We start from the raw sequence: 15,268 nt of genomic DNA, 5'->3' as shown, positions 1-15,268 counted from the left end.
TGTCATATGTATGGCCAGTTATTGGCTTTCTTTTCCTATTGAGGCTTGTATGGTCCTTTATGATGATTAGGTTGGGGTTATGTGTCAGTGGGAAATGTGTTAGGGAGGTGGTGTGCTCCTGTATGTGTTAGCTGGTACTGATAGACAATGTGTAGTTTGAAGAGATACTTAAGCTTTCTTAGTTTGTTAACGTCTTGAATAAATAAAAGAAGAGGTGTATCTTCACTAAGAGTAAGAGTGGGATTGGGATAGCAGGACAGGAGTGTGGAGTAGCAAGCTTGGTTCCCTGTATCTTATCTCTATACTTCAAACTGCTCCAGCACAGAGCAAGACAAGAATCATTCTATCCAGTCATGCATTATGTTGGAGGTCCCCTTAACCCTGAAATTCACTCCACAGGGTCTTGAGCTTTTGTTTGAATCTGATTTTCTGCTTTGATAGCCTGGGGTTTGTGATGCAGGAAAGAGGGCACTGAATGAGCAAAAAGCATTCCAAATAATAACAGTCCCTCTCTGCCCTCACTCATGCTCTCAAAGTGTTTCTCAGAGTATTGAAAGACAAGGTTGGAAACCTGGCACACAGCTTTCATTATGTGTTAGGTGGAAAGTTTATAACAGAGGCACTCATCATGTTGGGAAATAACAGGATATTGCAGTAGAGTCATTCTTCACAGAAGGCGTTGGCTTATTCTATAGATAGGAAATTGCAATTATCTCACTTAAAGGGACAGTAGTTTCACTTGACACCTTTAGTCACCAACTTTAGTGAAAATGTTAGCTTAATCAAAGGTGTCAAATAAGCCAGGTGTGAATAAAAATGAAGAGATTGTAATTTTGTTGCTATCATTCTGCTTTTGAATATAGTGATTTTATGGTTTCATGATTCAAACTGAATCCTAAGTCAGCGACAGAGCAGAGCACAGCATGATAACCCAGGCTTCCATGTTTTGCCTATGAAGCATAAATAACATTTTCCTTGCCATTTCTGAATGAGTGGATTAAGCAAACTGAAGAATTAACTCATGTTCTTTCAGTTATGATCTCACTATTACAATTCAAGCCCCCCAGGAAACTCCATAAATCCCCATGTTCTGTGAAATGTGCACAGAATCTAATTTCAGTGCCTTGCTTCATTTAATGGGTGCCACATCCGTGATCTGATATGGCAGCCATGCTGTAGCCGAGAAATAAACAGCATCATTCCATTCTCTAGAGGGACAGTGCACAAGAGGAGTTTGCTCTGCCCTTTTTTCTGGTACAGTCATTTGCAACTCAAAAATTGTAAATTCAGGAGGAAGGCTGACAACCTAAAGAGGTGTTTTTTGTTTGCTTGTTTTAAAGAAAACTATCTTGGCAGAAACCTATCTGTGCTTAATCTTCTGAAAATTCGTTATTTCAAATTTCATATCTGAAGCTATGTTAAAGCAGTACACATAGCTTTCACTTCTCTAGGCCTAGGCAGTCCTTAGTTATCTCGGGACAATGTATAAACAACTTGGTTTACTGAGAGGGGTCATGATTTTTGTAGAAGAGGATAAAGTAGTTAACCATATATAATATTTTTATTGGATAAATAATACAAAATATAAACTATTTTATAGTTGTTTACCTGAATAACATCTGACAACTTCCCAAGTAATATTGCTGTTGTTAAGTATTTTAGTATATTGCATATGTGTTGCTGATATTCATCAATGAAGCATTATTGACATATTAATGAAAATCCCACATTTACTCAGAATTCCTCACTGTTTACCCATTAGCCTTATTTCTATTTTAAAAATTTCCATTTTAACATGTCATGCTACATCTGTCTTTTCTCCTTAGTTCCCTCCTTGTTGGCATTTTTTAGTGATTAGATGGAGGATGGGCTCTGGGGAATGAAAATTCTTTGCATTGTGTCAAAGTTATACTATTAGCATGGTAGGGATGGTCAAACTAGACGTAGATCTTAGTCATTTGCTAAGGTAATCATTGTCAAGTTTCTCCAGTATAAAGTTATTACTTCCCTTCTGTGGTTTCTAGTCAGATGTCTGGGCCATAGTTCAGTAGTGAGGAGTAGCTTGCTCCTCAAAGGCAATGCTCACATAGATTATTTGGAATTTTTCTTTTCTTGAACAAAATACTTTAGTCTCTTCTCCACTACTTATTCATTTATTTGGTAATTCATTTATTGTGGGTATTTGTCTTACCCTTTGAGAAATACTATTTTATTTGTAATCCAGCTTGCTCCAGCATTGGCCATTGGTAGCTCTTTCTGTTGGCGGTATATAATTATACTTTTCCTCTGTGTTATCTGATATATTTTGGAGGAAGACAACATTGAGCTACAAAGCCTTGCAGGTTTTTTTTTTATGCTTTACATCAGATGTACACTTAGTCATTGCTTAGAGTACCCCTAGTTTCTGTTGCTGGAGAGCGGTGTTATAAATCAAGACCTTGGTGCCACGGATGTTCATTACTGCTGTGGTGATTTGCTTCTTGATTTTCTTAGCTGCTGAACATTTATGTAAGCTAAGTCATGTGAATATAGATATTTACAAGCAATATTTGGTTCATGAAGTAATGGTACACAGACAGAGCAATAATTTGTATCTATATTAAGCGAAGTATACATTCATACCAGTATCTCTAACTCGTGATTCATTGGCGTGTGAATCGGTCTAGCCCCGTGCCTTTGGTTTTCTGTAGATTTATTCTCTAGCAATAAGAAAGTTGCTTGTACTTTGTGACAGACCATGCTTCCATTTCATTCCTAGCATTCACAGATAACAAATTCAGCGGGACACGGTCTTATTGGCTAGAGTGCACTTCTGCACAGTTTCTCTAGCTTTTAGTCGTTGAGCCTTATTCTTTCTCAGTGTTATTTTTTTCAGAATCTCCTTTCACCACCCTCTTTAGTAAGGTTGTTTTATGCATTTGAGGTCCATTTAGAGATTTTTGGTGGTATTCCACAATAATCTAGTACGAGTGAATTGTTTCATTCTCTGCTTTTTAAAGCCTTTGGTTCCTTCATGTGCTACGTCGGGTATTTTATTTTAATCGATATGTTCCACTTCACTAACTCTTTCTTAATCAAGGTTGATAATATTTTTAAAATCACAGTTGGTTCTTAATTTTGATTTGCATATTTCACAGATGTATGCTTATCATTTGTTTATTTTTAACACTTTCCAGGTGTCTGTAAAGAAGTTTTAGTTGTATGTATTAACACTTTTGAATATTTTAAAAATAGTCTGTGTCTAATGGCTTTAATATTTGAGTTTCATGAGGCTTTGTTCATACCATTTTTCAAAAGATCTTTTTTTCTGTCTGCCATCTTTTGTCTTCTTTTGAGTGCTTTATTTCTTATTGAATTATATACCAACTTGAAGAAAATGTCACAGTAAAGTGATATCTCAGATGGTTTTTCCCCAGGGATGGTTTATTTTTGTTCTTAGCACAGAGCTAAGGTCACTAAAATGTTCTAGGTAACCTTAACCCGAATTAAAATGTTACCTTAGTCCAAATTTAAGACAAAGAGGAATTTGTTTATGAATATTAATCCATTTATGGTGTGTAGGTCCTCCTATCAAAGTATAGATAGTTTCCAGTGATTATTACTTTGATGGAATCATAATTTTAATTCCTGGCACATAAACCCTTTTAACCCCTCACTTACTTCTTTTAGGGAATGTAGACACCAATGGCTTTAGTTAAAAGAGAGGATGGGGTAAATGATTTATAAGGTTCTGAAGTGTGGGTTACAGTGTTGGGTTAAGGCATAGTTGCTGCAGAGATCTGTCTCAGTAGTGAGAATAGAGATATACACTGGATGCATTAAGAGGAGATTTGAGCCATGCACGGTGGTACACACCTTCAATTCCAGGCAGCAGGAAGAAGATGCAGGTATCTGTGAGTTCAAGTACATCCTGATATATGGAATGAGACCAGTTACAACTTGTACAATAGAAAGAATAAGCACGAAACAGGAACTAAAGTAAAAGCTAGTGAAGGTTGTGGAGTCAATTGGACAGAATTGTATAGAACTACTTGTCTTTGCCAAATTTTGTGTATGTGTACTTTGAGTGTGCATACATCCATGCCTGCACATGTGGAGACCAGATGTTAAAGTCAGGTATCAACCTTTACTACTCTGTACCTGATTTTTTTTGACATGGAGTCTCTCACTGACCCTGCAGCTCATCTAGACTGGATAGCCAGTGAATTTCAGGGATCTGCCCATCCTTGTCCTCCACCCAGCACTGAGTTATAGATATACTCAACTTTCATGTGTGAACTGGGGATCTGAACGCAGTTTCTCATTGTCTTCCTTGCATAGCAAGCACTTTCCCACTGTGCTACCTCTCTATCCCATTTTACATATACTTTATTAAATACTTCCTAGGTGGGTTGATATGTGATCAGATATATCTCAATTCATGTAACCCTTTATTATTGAATAAATAGCTGAATATGGGTTTGTCCCTGTGATGGGTGCTGGCGCTGCAAAAGATATGCATACAGTCTTTGTCCTCAAGGAGCTTATCATCCAGCAGACAGGTGAAAGAATATCAGGACTTACTAAACTGCATATAATAAGGGGGTGTAGAAATCAGTGATTAGCATGGGATTAAAATATAGTTATTAATGATACACAAAGATGATGTCAACATATTCCAGGAAAGGCTTAACATCTGTAAAGATATTGTGTTAGAGAACATATGATGTGTTCAATACCAGATGTGGTACACATGTACAATTAGAGTATTTGGGAGGCTCATGAGTTGGAGACAGATTTGAGTTACATAGTGAGATCTAGGGTTCCTAACTTGAAGGGAGGAGCACAAAGAAAGTGGTATATGAGATGTAATTGAGAGGACCAGGGTCAGGATTCCGATCTTCAACTGACGGACAATATGACCCCTTGCCATGTACAGGGTGATTATGTAATGAGCGATGCCACTGTATCACAGAGGTCAGGTAATGTCCATTTGTTCTTCATCAAGCTTTACACCCACTAGGTCAGTTTTCTACTTTCCACCATTCTGTTCAGAGGAGTGACATAATGTATGTTCTTCCATACAGAGTAGGATTCATGACTCTTGGCCTGTGAGTGGATTATTGGGGGACATTGAATATAGTCCCAGGGATTATTTTAAATAACAATACTATTTCATTGGTGGAATCAACAAATGGTGCCTATTTAGGATAAAAACCAGCAAATTTGGCTTGAATTAATATGTACTGAATATCGTTTTGAATGAATAAAATAGGAAATGTCCATATAACTGGATTCTACTTAAAGTAAAATATACAATAAATAAATGAAATTGTTTAATTTTCATTTTTGTCTTAAGTATGTGTTTTATGTTGACCAAGGAGGACTGACATATAATTGCCACATCCCGTCAGATGACCCAATACATAGTGGTACCCCAACACTGGCAGGAATTGATATGATGCCTACTTCCCTTATTTGTTTTAATTTTTATTTTCCCCTCTTTTAGGCCTTCTAGTTTCTGGACTATTCCCTCACTTCCACATCATGCTATTTGTTGAACTGTATTTCATCCTTGAGCCCTGGGAACAATTTATTCTGAAGAGCATGCCCTCTGGAGTCAGTTCTATAATACTTTGGGTCTCAGCAACAGTAAATGTCAACAGTGTGATCTCGAGCAAATCATTTAATCTCCATGCAATTCTTTTTTTTTCTTATGCCAAATGAGAGATTGTGCATCCATACATGGATATTGTAGGGGTTGAATTATGTTACTAACAATTATCCTACTTTCTCTGATGTTATAATTTTTTAAATGCTCACAAAACTTTGTTCTCTCAATTGCAGTGTTCTTTGGAAGTGAGACCAGCTGCTCTGATATTAAGGGTTAGGGCTTATCTCTCCTCTGTGACTTGTGACTGCTTTGGCCAGTGTCGTAAAAGGGCATGCAACTTCCATCACCAGGTTTTAAAGGGACTGCTACTGCCACCTTGCTTCTTGATGCTTCTATTTGGGACCCTGGACTTCCCTGTACAAACCTAACCATTCTTGGAAAACACAGTCACAGAGAGGCCACACAGAGTCTGGTCCAGTCTCAGATCATAGCCAGTATTAGCTGTCACTCATACAGATGATCTGTGATTATAGTACATTTTTTAAAAAGCTGGTGGTGAGATAGAAGCAAACTGGAATACTTTTCAATACATTCTGGAAATCTGTCCTAGTTTGTTTTCTATTTGATAAACACCATAATCAAAAGCAACTTGGGGAGAAAAGAGTTTGTTTTATCTTACAGATTTCAATTCTTCATGAAAGTCAGGGCAGGAACTCAAGGCAGGCATCTGAGGTAGGGACTGAAGTGCAGACCATGGAGGAATGCTGCTTGCTTCCTGGCTCAGCTTGTTTTCTTTTTCTTTCCTTTCCATTTTAAAATTAATTTATCTTTTACATTCCAATCCCAGTTCCCCCTCCCTCCTCTCCTCCTGCTCCCCTCACTCTCTCATTTCTCCCATCTGCTCCATGGAGAGTGTAAGGCCTCCCATAGGAAGTCTACTAAGTCTGTCCCATCATCTAGTTGAGGCAGACCCAAGTCACCTCCCCACCCCACCCCACCCCTGTGTCTAGGCTGGGTAAGGTACAGCACAAGACCACCTGCCTACAGGGTGTCATGGCCCACAGTGGCCTGGGCCCTGTCACATTACTCATAACAAGAGCTTTCCCCATAAGCTTGCTTACAGGAAAATCTGAGAGATACAATACTTAATTGAGGTTCACGCTTTCCAGATGACTCTAGCTTATATCCATTTATTATGTATACAGTACTCTGCCTGCATGTATGCCTGCAGGCCAGAAGAAGGCACCAGATCTCATTACAGATGGTTGTGAGCCACCATGTGGTTGCTGGAAATTGAACTCAGGACCTCTGGAAGAACAGCTAGTGCTCTTAACCTCTGAGCTGTCTCTTCAGCTCCTAACCTTGGCTTATATGAACATGACAAAAAAGTAATTAGCGCAATTGACCCCTTCCCAACTTGACAGATACTTCATTATGAAACTATAACCTTTCATTTTTGTTTATCCCGAAGATATCATGCTAATATTGCTATCATAATATAAAGCAATATATATTTTAAAGTCTTACAGCCTTCAAAAATTTGAACACTTTCAGTCTTTTTAAAATTTAGTCTCTCTGCTGTGGGCTCTTGTGAAATAAAAAAGTAAGTTCCATCTACATTACAACAATTTTTATGACCTATGCTTTAAGGCAATGGTTCTCAACCTGTGGGTTGTGACCCTTTTGACAAACCTCTGTCTCCAAAAATATATACATTATGATTTTATAAGAGTAGCAAAATTACAGTTACAAAGTAGCAACAGAAATAATTTTATGAGGAACTGTATTAAAGGGTTGCAGCATTAGGAAGGTTGAGAACCACTGCTCTAAGGTAATTTTTATGTAGTTCAATATTGGAGTCATAAAATATGAGTAAAATCAAGCAAACCTGATAGTGAACATGTATAGATTATTTTCATACCATGTTAGTGTTGCCAGCAGTGGGCACACTAGAATATCTTCTCCCTTAAAACTTCCTTCTAATGTGCATTTTCATTTTCTTGCCATCTTTACTTCAGTATTCCTCCCCACAAGCCACACCCCATGGTGTGTGTGTGTGTGTGTGTGTGTGTGTGTGTGTGTGTGTGTGTGTGTGTGTGTGTGTTCAGTAGCATGGCAGTTAGGAAGTGTGTGTGAAGTTCAGACTTTTTGCTTATGCCATAAGTAACTATATGGACCTGGGAATGCATCAGTGAATGAAACAGACAGCTTTGCCCTTAGGGAGCTTATGTTTTAGTAAGAGAATAAATAACCTGGTAGATAGAAATGAATGGTGTGGAGAAGCCTAGAGTAGAATCTTCAAAAACAAACTGTTGGGAGCTACTCCCGTCGTAGAAAGGTTGACTCAGGAGGACCCCAATGAGAGGATGAAAGTCAGAATATTTTGGAAGAGGCAAGAGAGAGGGTCATATGACATTTAAATAATGTATTTTGTATAGAAGCATCAGGAAGAGCAAAGGCCTGATATCAGTGGCTAAGACTGTCCAAGGAACAGCAGGAACAGCAGTGAGGCTGAGACGAGTAAATGAGCAAATGGGGACCGAGAGGGAAGGGACTAAACAGTGTCAGGCCTCGCAGGACACCATGAGGCTTCTAACTTTGAGATGGGAGAACAGTGGAGGATTTGGGACTGAGGAAAAGCACCATCTGACTTTCATTTAACAAGCTCCACAGGCACTGTATTGAAAATAGAACCAAAAGGGATAGGTTGAAAGCAGAGAGAACAGTTAGGGGCCATTTCAGATTCATCTGGGAAGGAGTGAATAGGATTTAGGCCATTGTGATAGTGATAGATAGAGATGATGACAAAAGGCCCTCAGTTTTGCTGGTGAGATGAACAAGGCAAGTATGCTGTCGTAGTGTGAATACCAAAAGCAAGGGGATGGATGATGTGGCCTGTGGAGGAGGAAAAATGGTGGGTGGTGTAGAGAAGAAAACAACTTCAGTTTGGGACTACTAGTGTCTACCACAGATGGAGCTTTCTTTCTGTTTTTAGAGTTTTTTAATTTGTGTAAATGAGTGTCTCTATGTATGTATGTCACATAAGGGCACTGGTTCCCCTGGAACTGGAGTGACAGGTCATTGTGAGCCACCTAAGGTGGGTGCTGGAAACTAAATTCAGGTCTTCTGGAAGAGCCATGTTCTTAAATATCTCTTCAGTCCCCAGGAGGAACTTTCTTAAATCCAAATATTACTTCTCCCTAATAGCAGAAAAAAAAAAAAACCAAGCAAACAAATAAAATCCAGCATCACAATGCGAAAGCTCTGCTCTTCTCCTTGGCTTTAGTCGCAGGCCTTGCCTGGAGAACTGTGTTGCCTCTGTTACGCTTTGAGAACCCCGCACAGGTTCTCCTTTGTTGGGTTAGAAGAAATCCAGATTCCTTGCCATGGCCCCAAGACTCTTTCCACACTTACCTAGTCCACCCTACCAGAAACAGTCTCCTCTCCTTCGTTGTGGTACCATCATTGGGTATATTGTGTCTTGCTTTGAATGCTCCCAAATCAGTTTGGATTTGTAGCTAACTGTTCACTCCCCCAGGAATATTTTCTTTTTCATTATTATTTCTTCTAGAACAAAGACTGCTTATGATTATTATAATCATAGTCCGTGTGTTCTATCAGAAAGCTCCTTTTATTTATGAATTGTTTCAGTGTGTTAAACAATGGGATTCATAATGACATCTCATGTGTGTATGTGTGTGTGTATCACTGTTCTTTGTGCAGAAAGCTCTTTGTACTCATTACTTTAATAGCACTTCTCATCTTCTGACACAATGAATTTACTCACTTTCATATCCTTTGACTACTCCTGCCTCATCCCCTCCTCTTAAATGTCTTATTTGACTTGTTTGCTACTATGTTCATGGCAGTCTTATATAGAGTGAGATACTCATTAAATATTTGTCAAATAAATGAATGGAACTAAGATTTAAAAGCAAATAGAAAAAACCTTTCTTGTTTATAATAATAATTTTTTAAATCAAATATTATCTTCACCTTGGCTATAATTTTGCTCTGACATAAGTTAATGCACTTCATGGTTCAGATTTTACAAACACTGACAGTATTTCAAGTGTGCTTATATCAGCGGTGTAATTTCTGTAGGCCTGTCTGTCCCTGTTGTGCATATGAAAACAAGCCTCATAGGGTTCAGTTAACCTTCTCAAGCTCACTCTGAACTTGAACTTAGGTCTTTGACCTTGAACTCCTATCACCTGCATTCTTTCTGGATACTATGCTAGGTCTTTTTGATGCCACAGGCACAGATACTGTCAGAAGTAGCAACACATAATCAAATGGGTCAGATAAAATTAGAAGTGGTCTCAAATTTTGCTGACTCCAGTCTTTGCCCATTTTTAGAACCAAAATCAGATTTACTAATGTTCTTGGCTCTCCTATGCTTGAATAACTTTCTTTAATTTAGATGCACATTTCTCAGACTGGCTACTATCAATGTACCAGGGAATCTAAGATGTCTCCCAGGAATAGTCTCCTTTTCAAACATTTGTCCTATTTCACAATTTGCAGGTGCTTTAAAATCTTTGAGGAGACTGAACAAATGTCTGGTTTCAGTGTGTTCCACAAACCGCAGCATTTTCCACAGTCCTTAGTACAAGGTGAGGGGATTGGGGCATTTCCACCTAGGGTTATTTTTGGAAAAGCTGTACAGGAGAGGACTCCCCACACCCTATGTCTCTGGCAATGTCTGCTTCTGTGCTAACCTACCCATTGGCAAGAATAATGTGCACTTTAGTAGAGTGGTACTTTGGGGGGAGGGAGTGCAGGGAGGAAGCAAGGATGCTCCTTGGGCATCTAAAGCCATTAGTCTTAAAATTGACACTAATTTTGGAATCCTTTAACTTTATTAACTCTCTTTCATGAATAGATGCAGCCTGGAGCCTGCAGTTCAAAGCCTGCTCCTTGGAGTCAGGTGTCAGACTTGGATATAAGGCTTTTTTTGTTTGTTTGTTTGTTTAGCTGCCCCAAGATTTTGTTTCCTTGGGTTTCATGGGGTCATTGGTCATTGATTCTTATATGTATTCACATAATTATACTCATGATATATTCATATAACTAGCAAAACAGAGTTCTTACTACATAGTAATTGGTTAATAAATACCAGCATTTACAATTAATACATGTTTCTATATGTGTTTTAAAACGCTATGCAATCCCTCCATAAGTGATTGACTGCATTTTAACACAGAAAATGCCATTTGTAGGTTTGTAAAAGATGAGAATGTGGGCTGAGGAGATGACTCACTGGGCAAAGTGCTTCTCAAAGAAGCATGAGGACTTGGGTTTGAAGCCCCGGAATTCATGCAAAATCAGCCTCAGTAGAGCTTCTACAGAGAAGGAAGGCTGAGACAGGCAGCTGTCGTGCTTTATCCAGTAGAAAAAACAACCAACCAAACAACTAACCACCACCACCACCACCACCACCACACCACGAGCACTAGCATCAGCACCACCTGTACCACCACCACCAGTACTACCTTCCCACCCCACTCACCACCATCACTACCACCTCACCACCATCTCAGGGCGGGAAGTAGATGAAATCCTCTGCTTAAGGTTCTTCTCAAAGTTTTTCATGCATACCATGGAATTCATTTGCCCATATTCACACACACACACACACACACACACACACACACACACACACACACACGAACACACACAGATGATGATGATGAGATGATAGTAGTAGTAATAGTAATAGAATATATATTAGCCAGGCTCAATTTGATCAGAATTTGGGATCTTCTAATGTAAGAAATAATAAAGCTGAAGTCAATTAAAGTGAATCTTGAAGTTTAAGTGTTGAATTGAGGAATCTGTATGAGCAGGTTATGAATAAACTACCTGGTTTCACTCCCTACTTCCATTGTTTACTACCCCACAGCCTTGGTCAAGTATGCAATCTCTGCCTCCATTTCTTCAGTTGTAATGTCATTCATTATCAATATCAAAGACTTCACTGGGTATGGTGAGATAGTGCAGCCTCATTATTAGCTGAAAGCCTGACAAAAACTTCAGTAACCGGTACCATTTTTATCATTTGAACACAGCTAGTAATTGGTTTTCCAGTGTAGGATCAGGAAAATGACTTCGGTCCTCTTTTAAAACTAGGATGGGAACACCAAAAAAAGCTTCAAATAAATCAGGAAAATGTGATATTTAGACTTCTCCTGTCCCTCCCTCTGTCTCTCCCTCCGTCCTTCCCTCCCCTTCCCTCCCTTCCCTTCCCTCCTCTTTCCCCTTCTTTTCTTTTCCCTTTCTCCCTTCTTTACTGCTGTCTTTCTGTCTCTTCCTCCTTCCTTCTCTCCCTCCCTTCCTCCCTGTCCTCTCCACCTCCCTTCCCCCTCTTCCTTCCTTTCATTCTTTATTTTCTTCTTCTTGGAGAGGGTCTTTCTATGTAGTCTATATTGGTCTGGAAAGCAAGACACACTTTTTTTCCCATTGTTTTATTTAAATTAGAAACAAGATTGTTTTACATGTCAATCCCAGTTCCCTCTCCCTTCCCTCCTCCCCTCCCCCCCCAACTAACACCCTACTTATCCCATACCCTTTCTGCTCCCCAGGGAGGATGAGGTATTCCATAGGGGTTTTTAGAGTCTGTCATGTCCTTTGGAATGGGGTCTAGGCCCTTCCCTGTGTGTCTAGGCTGAGGGACTATCCCTCTATGTGGGGTGGGCTCTCAAAATCCATTCTTATGCGAGGGATAAGTTCTGATCTACTACAAGAGTCCCCATAGATTTCTGAGACCTCCTCACTGACACCCATGTTCATGGGGTCCACATCAGTCCCGTGCTGGTTTCCCAGCTATCAGTCTGGGGACCAAGAGCTCTTCTTTTTTGAGGTCAGCAGTTTCTGTGGGTTTCACCAGCCTGGTCTTGACCCTTTTGCTCATCACTCCTCTTTCTCTGCAACTGGATTCCAGTTCAGTTCAGTGATTAGCTGTGGGTATCTGCCTCTACTTCCATCAGCTGCTGGATGAAGGCTCTAGGATGGCATATAAGTTAGTCATCAATCTCATTATCAGGGGAGGACATTAAGGTAGCCTCTCCTCTGTTGCTTAGATTGTTAGTTAGTGTCATCTTTGTAGATCTCCAGGCATATCCCTAGTGCCTGATTTCTCTTTAAACCTATAATGGCTCCCTCTCTTATGGTACCTTTTATCTTGATCTCCTCTACTCTTCTCCAACTCAACCTTCCTGCTCCCTCATGTCCTCCCCACCCCTCCTCTTCTCCCCTTCTCATTCTCGTAGTTCCCTCTCCTTTTCCCTCCCCCATGCTCCCAATTTCCTCAGGAGATCTTGTCACTTTCCCCTTCTCCAGGGGACCATCTATATCTCTCTTAGAGTCCTCCTTGTTTACTAGCTTCTCTGGTGGTGTCGGTTATAGGCTAGTAATCCTTTGCTCTATGTGTAAAATACATATATGAATGAGTACATATCATGTTTGTCTTTTTGTGTCTGGGTTACCTTGCTCAGAATGTTTTCTTCTAGTTCCATCCATTTGCCTGTGAATTTCAAGATTCCATTTTTTTTTTCTGTTGAGTAGTACTCCGTTGTATAAATGTACCACACTTTCTGTATCCATTCTTCAGTTGAGGGGCATCTACCTAGGTTGCTTCCAGGTTCTGGCTATTACAAATAATGCTTCTATACACTCTGATAATAGGCTTTGATAATAGTCTTTGATCAATGCACAGCCTAATCTCTCTGTCCAGCTTTTGCTCTCAGCCCTGCTGCTTTGCCCTTCTACTTCATTACTATGTTTTTAACCTATGGAGTCCACTTAGTGCTGCCTATATGGCTATAGATATAGAGCCATCCAATAGATCATGTGTAGTTTCCCCCAAAACATCTCTCTCTCTCTCTCTCTCTCTCTGTCTGTCTGTCTGTCTGTCTGTCTCTCTCTCTCTCTCTCGCTTTTTTTTGAGACAGGGTTTCTCTGTATTGCTTTGGAGCCTGTCCTGGAACTCACTCTGTAGACCAGGCTGGCCCCGAACTCACAGAGATCCACATGCCCCTGCCTCCTGAGTGCTGGGATTAAAGGTGTGTGTCACCAATGCCCAGCACACCACAGTGTTTTTTAACTAGACCACATACAGCAGGCAAGTCTCCTGGTGGAGGCTGGACAAGTGACATTTCATCCTCTTTTATGGTCTGCAGCTCAGTGACTATAGCTTGGCTTACTGTATTATGGCCCAGAGCAAATTATTTGTCTATTGTCCCCTTACTTTCCCTCCCTGTCACCTCTTTCTTTTCCTCTTTATCAGTTGATGTCTTAAAACCAGTAACCCATTTGAACATCTACGAACTAATTTTTAAAAGCCAGACCTGCTTCTAATTATCTTAATAAAGTAAATGGAATTAAAAGTACTATAATTTGGATGTATCTGTTTGAGAAAGGAATACTAGGTACACCCAGGATGTTTTATGCATGCCCTAAATTGACCCCTTTTTATTCCCAAGCCAGCATGTTCTCTTCTCCTACACCACCTCTTATGAGTTGATTCTGTCCTACCTCTATTGCATTTATATAATTCATAATTATATATTGTAGGTTGATAACAGTAGCTACTTTCTTTCTAGTCACGAAACTTTGCAATCTGGGTCTCACTAATTGTTTTGTCTTATGAACAATTGTATAACAACAGCCTTGCCTACAAACTTCAGATATATATTGGGTACTCTGTATGCCATATGTGTGCTCCTGAGTTGTATGAGGTCTAGGGTGGTGGGGAATCAAAGGCAGATGTATATTTGCTTATCAAGCTGATTGCCTGTTAGTCAAATATATTCCTTTCCCCCAACAGGGATCAATCTTCTATGATTTCAGTAACTGTATCCTTCTCCTTTTTTTTTTTTGTTCATAAACAAGCTTGCTACAAATATATGGCTTCAGAATATAATACAATTACTTTTGCAAACGAGGGAAATGGAAGGGGGAAATGATATAATTATGTTTTAATTACAAAAAAATTTAAAAAGGACACATGAGTATTTCTATTTCTTAAGATGTAATTGTTCAGTGAAATTGAAGTTATAAAGGCTTTTCTGCACTGATGAAATGTGTCTTTTTGTGGTGTTGAGGTTCTTGTACATGCCTTGTCTTTGACTGAACTGTACCATTTATTACAGGCTGAGACTGTGGTTCTTATGGTAGGTTCTTGTCTAACTCGGCTGGGATTGTGGCCCACTGGTATAGATTTTGCTTACCATCTACCAGGCCATAAGTTCAAATCCCAGTACTACAATAAATGAATCAAAGAGTAAATGGATAGATAAATGGAATAGATAAATAGAATAAATACAGATTAAATGCTAGGGAAATCTGGAAGCCTTTTGCATGAAGTCTTTGGCTGGTAGCTTCCTCTTCATGCAAAAGCCCTGGAGCTTGTTTTTCATGCTTACACAAAGAGAAGGTTGTTGTCCACTGTGCTTCAGGAAATCCCCATCACACTGACTCTCAGAGGACTTGAGGAACGAGTCAGCGGCTGATGATCAGCCTCTCTAGGGTAACAACTGTTGTCTACTGACCTGTGTTTCCAGGGTGTGATAAGTCTCCAGAGAATGCCATTGTAGATAGGAAATGCATGTCTAACTCTCACCGCCTTAACCAGGGAACACCCTCCTTGCATTTGAGAATTAAATGACCACTCAG

General features: G+C 39.6%; 1 protein-coding gene across 1 annotated transcript in view; it reads left to right on the top strand.

Moving 5' to 3' along the window:
• The window catches only part of Kctd16 (potassium channel tetramerization domain containing 16), a 265,068-nt gene that overhangs the window by 35,561 nt on the left and 214,239 nt on the right, over positions 1 to 15,268 (top strand). The window lies entirely within an intron of this gene.

The sequence above is a fragment of the Cricetulus griseus genome, chromosome 2 (assembly GCF_003668045.3).
Source record: "Cricetulus griseus strain 17A/GY chromosome 2, alternate assembly CriGri-PICRH-1.0, whole genome shotgun sequence".
NCBI classification, from domain to species: Eukaryota; Metazoa; Chordata; class Mammalia; order Rodentia; family Cricetidae; genus Cricetulus; species Cricetulus griseus.
Note: the sequence above shows the minus strand (reverse complement) of the source record. Positions and strands in the feature narration are given on the sequence as shown.